We start from the raw sequence: 8,965 nt of genomic DNA, 5'->3' as shown, positions 1-8,965 counted from the left end.
TAAGGTTGAACCTAAAGGGAGAACCAAAAATAGGCAAAAGATTTGCAGTGATTTTTTTTATAGCGAAACTTTTTTACCACAAGAAAAGTAGCACTACTTCACTTGGACTCTAAAATCACAGCTCTGGATGTGCTTGTAGGAGAAACAAATTGTGTTAAAGAAAACAAAGTCAGAAAAAGTCACTAGAAGGGAAGGAAACAAGCATTTGTTAAGCACTTACTATGTGCCAGGCACTTTGCAGCTATTATTTCATTTGATTCTCTCAACAATCCTGGGAGGGAGGTACTATCATTATCTCTACTTTACAACAGAAAAAAACAGGCAAAGATTAAGTGACTTGCTCAGGGTCACACAACTAGTAATGTCTGAGGTCAAATTTGAACAAAGGTCTTTCTGAAGCCAGGCCAGTGCTCTAATCATTGAACTACCTCCAGGAGTGAGGAGGAACCTGCAACCATATGGGGCTTGAAGACTACAGGTTCCCCACCCCTGATTTAGACCAACTGTACATGGAGAACAGTGTCAGATTTCATAATTATGAGACCATTGAAGGATGGATTCATAGGTTATCTGAAGGTAGGTGGGTACCAAAGGTGTGAGGAAAGAAATCTCAGATGTTATTAAGTGACCTACCTAATACCACATAGTAAATTTTTTGTTGTTGTTGAGGCAAGTGACTTACGCAGGGTCACGCAGCTAGTGTCTGAGGTCATATTTGAGCTCAAATCCTTCTGACTCCAGGGCTGGTGCTCTGTCCTTTGTATCACTTAGTTGCCCCCACATAGTTAAAATTTTAAGTGATAGAGCACATAGCTCTATTAGGTCTTCAGACTCCAAGTCTAGAAATATTTCTGCTATTCTATGCTAACTCCATACCATGTTTCAGTTAAATGGGAATGGGAGCAACCAACAATCCCTCAGCAACAACAACCCAGTCTTGGCAGAAAGATAGAACCTGTGCTACTATTCTCTTCTATTGTCCCTTCTTGATGTACACAAAAGAAGTTATTACCCTCACAGACTTCTCCATTTACCTGACCCAAATCCTGCAAGCTAGACTGTCTATGTGATGGTGATCATTTGAGTTTTCAGGATTCTTGACATTCTATAATAAATGACAAGTATGGACAAAATTACCAAATGTGTAATTTGGAAGAGCCTGCAATCATAATGAAAGATCATTTAACCTATGTGTCATCTGAAGCTTTGAAAAAGCATTGGATGGGAACCAGAGCTAGAAAGCCTGCCAACTCTGTGTCAATAATCATGTTTTAGGATCTGATCTTTGTCCAGGAGCTACTAAATACTTCCTGGTTTCCTTTAAATGCAAACCTAGCTGCACTGCAGATTTCTCTATTATCTCTCAGAAACATCTTCATCCTGGAAGATCACTCCAGTCCAGGAACTGATACTGCAGATACCTGTCTCCCTTCCTCTCCTACTGCCTACAGAGTTAGTTGTATTTCTACACTTAACTGAGTTTGTTGTTCCCTCCTTGAACCCAATCAGATGAGAGTAACTCTCAAACAGTACTCATCTCCCTCCCCTCTTTCACTCTACTGTAATATATTTTTGTGCCTCTTCCTGTGATGCAATTTATTTTTTTTCTGGCTCTTCATTTTCACATCTCCCATTACAATTTCTTTACCCTTTTAAATCACATTTTTATCATGACATCATTTACTTTATATTGCTCCCTCTATCTATGTATATCTCTTTTACATATCATAATAAATATACAATTCTCAATATTAACAAGTATCATCTTCCCTTGTAGGGATGTAAATAGTTTGCCCATATTGAATAGCAAGTTTGTTTTTTTTTCCCCTTCTGTTTACCTTTTTATGCCTCTCTTGAGACCTGTGTTTGAAGATCGAATTTTCTATTGAGCTCTGGCCTTTTCATCAGGAAGGTCTGGAAATCCCTTATTTCATTGAATGTCCATCTGCTTGTCTGAAATATTATACTCAACTTTGCTGGATCCTTGATGTGGTCCCAGCTCCTTTGCCTTAAGGAATATCATATTCCAATCCCTTTGATCTTTTAATGTAGAAGCTGCAAGGTCCTGTGTGATCCTGACTGTAGTTTCTAGATTTTGGACTGTTTCTTTCTGTCTGCCTGCAGTATTTTCTCCTTCACTTGATAGTTCTGGAATTTGGCAAAAATGTTCCTTGGTGTTTTCAGTTTGGGATCCTTTTCAGGAGGTGAATGGTGGATTCTTTTGATGACTATTTTGCCCTCTGGATCTAGGATTTCTGTGCAATTTTCCTTGGTGATTTCTTGGAAGATATTGTCCAAGCTTTTTTTTTTCATCATAGATTTCTGGCAGACCAATAATCCTTAGATTTTCTCTCCTGGATCTATTTTCGAAGTCAGTTGTTTTACCAATGAGATATTTTACATTTTCTTCTATCTTGTCATTCTTTAGATTCTGTTTGACTGATTCTTGATGTCTCGAAGAGTCATTAGCTTCTACTTGCCCAGTTCTAATTTTTATCAAATTGTTTTCTTCAGTTAACTTTTGCGTCTCCTTTTCCATCTGTCCAATTGTTCCTTTTAAGGAGTTATTTTCTCTAGTTTGGTTTTGTATTTCCTTTCCATTTGTCCAATTTTCCTTTTAAATTCTTCTGTGATTTCTTTTTTCATATTTTTAAAATCTTTGATCAGATTTTTTTTCCTGTTTCTCTAATTTGGCTTTTAAAATCCTTCCTAAGCTGTTCCAAGAATGCTCATTGTGCTTCAGACCAGTTCATGTTCCCTTCTGACCTCTTTAGTATTTGTGTTTTGGTCCTTGTCCCTATAGAAAGATTCTATGGTCTTTTCTTTTCTGTTTTGCTTCTTACTCATGAGGATCACCCTTTTCCTGGCTTTTCAAGTAGATCTCTGCGTCTGGGTCACAGGGGGCTCTGTCCCACAGTTCTTGTGCCTAAAACTTGAGGCTTTGTGTGTTGTGGTCTCTGGTTCTTTCAGCTAGAAAATAAAATGCTGCAGCTTACCTGGTGCTAAGCTGGCTGATGTTGGAAAGCAGAGACCAGGTGAGGTCTTTTTGGATTTCCTCAGAGTTACCTTGGAGCTAGCTGTGTTAAGTGTGGGAGAGGGGTGGTCTGGCCACAGGAGGTGTCCTCTGCTGAGCTAGAGTATAGGCAAGCTCATCAGTTGGTGATCCTATCTACACTAGTATCTTCCCAATTCCTCGAGGGTGCTGAGGCATGCCTGGGGTCCTGGTGTTGGCAGTTGGGGGCTTCACCCTCCTGGGGTTCAGGATCTTCTCCTGGTTTGCTGAGATGGGGCTATTTGGCACAGCTCTGATTCTGCACCATTTCCTTTCAACCACAGCAAGAGTGACCCTCCTTAGTGATCTTCCTAGCCTCATGTGCTAAGAGACTGTTTACCCCTTCTGCTGCTCCTACTGTTCCAGGAATTTTCCTGGGGAGATATTCTCTGGGCTCTTAAAGGTCACCAAGGGGAGAGAGATAACAATTACCCATCTCTCCACCATCTTGGCTCCCCCAGATACCTGTCTCTAGGGTCTTTTCCAATGATTGAATGGCTCTTTTCAGAACCTCCATTCAAAGAAGGTCCCCAGGTCCCCATGTCTTTGCTTCTCACCAGGATGCTGTCTTCACTTCTCTACCATGAATTGTACAAACCAGGTGCCATACCCTCATCTCCCCCTGCCCTTCCATGACTTTATTTGTTGTCTTTCTCCATTAGCACGTGAGCTCCTTGAGAGTGGGCACTGTCTTTCTTTTGCTTGTGTTTGTGTTTGCAAAGCTTAGTAAAATGTCTGGTATGGAGGAAGCCCTTTATAAATTGCTTGTCGACTGACTGATTATAGCTTTTGCTCTATGCTTAGCATTCTCCTCCCAATGTCAGTTACTAAAAAATAAAGTCTCTAGTCTTTATCAGTACCCTTGGCAAGAAAACACGCATTTAGTGCCCACAAACTCATTGAATTTCCTGTCTTACCATTCAAGACTGGGAGACTACAGTTGCCTGGAACAACTCATTATCTACCTGCTTAGATTTTCTTTTTTATCTCTGTTTGTCATCACATCACTTCATTGCTCAAGAATCCACAATGGTTCCCACTGCCTGGTTGAACTTAGTCTACCATTCAAGGTTCTCCATTAAATTCCTTCTTTCTATTATTCAAATTTTTCTCTCCTTTCTCTTAACTAGAGACTATCAACCCTAACCAGTTCAGTCTCTTTACTGACTTCAACAGGACTTGCTTGTTCTTTTCTCCTGTTTCAATTTTCTTCATTTCTTCCTGTTCTTTCCTCTTTTTTTTTGTTTTGTTTGTTTCCATCAGAAGTGCTCCCCTTGTTTCCAACCTCTTCTTTGCCTTGTTATTGACAAGCTCCAGCTGGAGGTGCATGTCTTCTAAGAAGCTTACCCTAAATAATTCTGGCTCTCTTTAACAACTTCCTTGCTCACCACCTCTGTTTACCCTGTTACAGGATACTACATGTACAAGTATGTTGCCTTGCCATTGATACTGGCTATTCCCCTTATGTGGGTCCTCTCAATCAGATGGCAAATACCTCAAGCTCAGAGATGAGGCCCTCTATTTCTTCCTATTACTGTGCATGGTCATAATGCTCAGTGATAGAGCATTGGGCTAGGAGTCAGGAAGACCTTAGTTCAAATCCAACTTTATATATTCACTAGCTGTGTGACCCTGGGCAGGTCACTTTACCTTTGCCTTAATCTGCTAGAAAAGGAAATGGCAAACCACTCCAGTATCTTTACCAAGAAAACCTCAAACAGGGTCATGAAGAGTTGGACACTATTGAAACAATAACAAAACTGCTATGTACTACATCCTCAGGAAAGTCACTCTATACCTCTAAGCTCTAAATTTATGATGCTATCCTGTGGGGGTTCCAATGAGGCAGCTATGTGACTTTATGGATAAAGTATTGTTCTTGGAGTAAAGTAGATCTACATTTGAAGTTTGACTCAGATGCTTCCTAGTTGTATGACCTTGAGAAAGTCATGAATCTCTTTTAGTTTCCTATTTCTTCAACCATGAGTCTAACTGTAGACCTACTTCAGAGGGCTAGTGGAGGATCAGATGACATAATATATGTAAAGCTCTTGGCAATCCTTAAATGCTAGAGGTATTATTAAGAGAGAGAAAGAGAGGTTACGTCACATTGGAAGGATCAAGGAAAGCTGGTTCTTCAAGAAAGGCTAAAATTGCAATAGGCAGAGATACAAATAGAAGGCATTTTAGCAGTGAAGTTAGGTGATGCAGTGGATAGAGTGCTGGACTTGGAGTCTGGAAAACCTGAATTTATATCTGGCCTCAGATCACTGTTATTATTACATGTCCTTGGTTCTCGGAGAGGACCATGACATCAGGAAAGTGATGCCATGACATGCAAATGAACTAGATTTAAATGAGGAAGGGCTGTACAAAGTCACCAGGCTAGTTTTTTCCTCTCCCAGAGACATTTGAGTGGAATGGCAAGATATAGATCAGGATAACCAGAGATAGCTCTGGATGCAGTGGGAGACCTTGGCCTTTTTAAGTTAAGGTTATTTCCTACTTCTCACTTTGAGTGAGGCAACATGGATTCTGTGATTAAGGCTAGTTAAGAAATGAACCAAGGAATGGTCCCTTTTACATAATTAAAAAAAGAAAATCTCTCTGGGAGGGGAAGACCCTCAGGGTTTCTGGCCAAAACAGAAACAATTGTTATTTATATCCACTCTGAGCCAATCAGCACCCAAACAATGACCACTAAATGGTGCTTGGGCTGGGACCTATTGTTGGCCAATCCTTGAGATCCAGAGTCAATTGGGTTTAAGGGCTGGTCTTTAAGAAAGAAAAATAGCCAGTGGACTTCAAGATATCTTGTCAAGTTTCTGTGATCAAAATTTATATTCCTTTGGGCAGAGCACCTGAAGGAAGAATATGATACCCAATGTGAACAGAGGGAAAGAGAAAGGGAAAGGGAAAAGGAAGGAAAGAAGGGAGGAGCTGAGTTGCCCAACTGGAATTGACCAGTTGTGTCCCCAGTGGGGCAGCCTGTGCTACAGGTTGTTGTTTCTTCTTTATTCTTGAAGAGGACCATCAGGAAGGTGATGCGATGATTTCAAGTGAATTGGACTTACGTGAGGGAGGGCAAAATCACCAGCATCACTTTGTCCTCCAGAGCCATCCTAGTCCAGTGGCAAGAGACAGATCAATTTGTGAAAGATGTACAAAAACAAAAGTTTGGAGGTAAAAAGGTATACTATATATTCAGGGGCCAGCCTGTGTCTAATTTGGTACATGCATGTCAGAAAATGGTGAAAAGATTAATTGGACCATATTGTGCATTGCCTTGAATGCCAGGGTGAGAAGTCTGCACTGTATCTGTAGTCAGTGAGAAGCAATTGTAGATTTTTGGTTGTAAGAATGACATGAATGAAAGCACAGAAATGTAATTCAAGAAATTTTTAAGACATAAGATTCAATTCAGTCCTTGATGGAGACAAAAATACTTTTTTGTTCAGTAGTTTTTCAGGTATGTCCAACTGTTTGACCCCATTTGGAGTTTTGTTGACAAAAATACTGGAGTGGTTTGCCATTTCCTTTTGCCATTTTACAGATGAGGAAACTGAGGCAAACAGGTTTAAATGATTTTCCCATGGTCAGACATCTACTAAGTGTCTGAGGCCAGATTTGAACTCAGGAAGAGTTTTTCTGACTTCAGACTCAGCACTCTGTTCAGTGTATCACCTAGCTGCTCCATATTACTGTAGATCATTTAATATACAGAACCATATGAATCTTGTATAATACACAGAATCATATGAATTTTCTATTCTCTATAGAAAATATGACGAAAAAGGCCCAGTGGCATATTGTCTGAGATGCTATCAAAGATCAGTGACAGGAATTTTTCATCCCCCATAATTGACTCATTTAATAGTTAATATTTATCCATTCCTAATGAGAACTCACTGACAGGATTGCTTCCAAACAACTCTAATGTGAAAGTAAATATTTTGATAAGTACTCTAACTTCTCAGTGATATTTTCAATGTAGGGCAGCCAGGATAGGTTGGCAAGAAGTGACAAACAATCTCATCTGTAAAGAGTGGCTGGTATGTATTTTAAATGTGTTTGATTGAGGCAGTAGTCCCCAGAGTCCATCCCAGGCCGGCCCTTGAATATTTTCTGCCATAACTATGGGAACTATGGATGTGGACCTCGGAGTTGGTCTTTAAGCCTTAAAAAAAGAAAGACAAGAGTATGAAACTCTTTAGGTCCCACTCAGAAAAGTTCATATACTTCAGATGACCCCCAGCTTCTGTTATTCATAGATACTCAGAGTGAATACTTAGGGACACTTGACTGAATTTGATCTAGCCATGGGGGCAGATTTCCATTTCATTCAATTTAATTTGATGTAAGAAACAAGTATTAAGGATCGATACCCAAGTCACTGTACTAGGTACAGAGGATTCAAGGACAAAAATGAGACAATAATAATCCTTAAGGAGCTTATATTTTATTTACAACATGTACAGAATAAGTACATGTTAAAAGTTAAAAATGTTACAAATAAGTAATAAAAATAAAAGTACATAATAAAGTAGATGAAATGAATGCAAAGTAATTTCAAGGAACAATGTGCTCTGATAGCTGAGGGGATCCAGAAAACAAAAACACAAATATCGGAGTTGGCACCTAAACTATGCTTTGAATAAAAATAGAGATTCTACCTAGGGTGGAAGGAAGGCATGTTCTGGGAATAGGAGGGTCCTTTATATAAAGGGACATAGGTAAAAGATCTAATATTTTACTTGCGGAATATCTAGCCAGTCAGTTTGGAATGCAGGGGACATTAAGGGGAATAGTAGGAAGTGACCGGAAAGGTAGGAATGGGTTACATTATTAAAAGCTTTAATGCCAGATCAAAGAGTTTCTCTATTATAAAAATAGGGAGCCACAGATAATTTTTAAAGAGGTGGGGTGACAGCCCCCATTTATACTCAAGTAGTATCAGTTTTACAGCTGAGCATAGGAGAGTTAATAAAGGGGAGGTATTAGAAACATGGACATCATTTGGGTCTACAATAATTATTGGATTGCAATAATCCAAGTGTGAGTTAGTTAACAAGCCTTTTAAAAGTATTTATTATGTGCCAGGTATGACATGTAAAAAGTTTGAGACATGATTTCTAGGTGATTAGTTATTTTATTAATAATGCCAGCATTTTAATACGTGACCAGTGGTATTCTTTTTAAATGGAAAATAGCCTTTATTTAGAATATAAAACAAAACATGAGTTTATGGGGTTTACTACTATGACTTTTCCTAAAAACTTCCAGACAAAAGCATGCAACTCTAATAAAGCTTTCCAAAGTATGTGTTCCAACAGGAAATAGCTATTTATGGTTTGGCAGTGGCAATGACATAATGCACTATTTCAGAGTACAATTCATTTACTTACAATTCTAGTGAAAATCTTTCCCATACTAATCTTTGATACAGTTTCAGTGGCTATAGAAATATTCAATTTGAATTGTTCACATTCAATGCAAGTGGCAAGTAATCATGAGATTTCTTTTTTTTTTTTTACAAACAGGTTCAAAGCATCAATTCATAAAAGCAGTTACTGACTATGCTTTATTTTATGGTGTTTAATAAAAATGTTCTCTTCTTGAAAAGTGAAGGGATTTATGGACTGATAGAAAATTTCACTGATTCACAGCATGCTGAATTAACACTTCTCATTACAGAGATCACAAGAATGCCTGTAGTGGGACAAAACACTGTTTAATTGCATGGTAGCATCTACGGCTATTTCAAACATGGACATGAATCCTTAGCATATAGACCTTTGTGAAGGGAGGCCTAGAGAAGGTTTGCTGCTACTTATAAAGGACCATTGATTCTCCCCACTGTACATGACTCCTAGAAATAAACTCTGCCTCAAATAATGCTTATTTAAAATGACA

The sequence above is a fragment of the Notamacropus eugenii genome, chromosome 4 (assembly GCF_028372415.1).
Source record: "Notamacropus eugenii isolate mMacEug1 chromosome 4, mMacEug1.pri_v2, whole genome shotgun sequence".
Lineage (NCBI taxonomy): Eukaryota > Metazoa > Chordata > Mammalia > Diprotodontia > Macropodidae > Notamacropus > Notamacropus eugenii.
The sequence above is the reverse complement of the archived record's forward strand: the minus strand, read 5'-3'. Positions refer to the sequence as shown.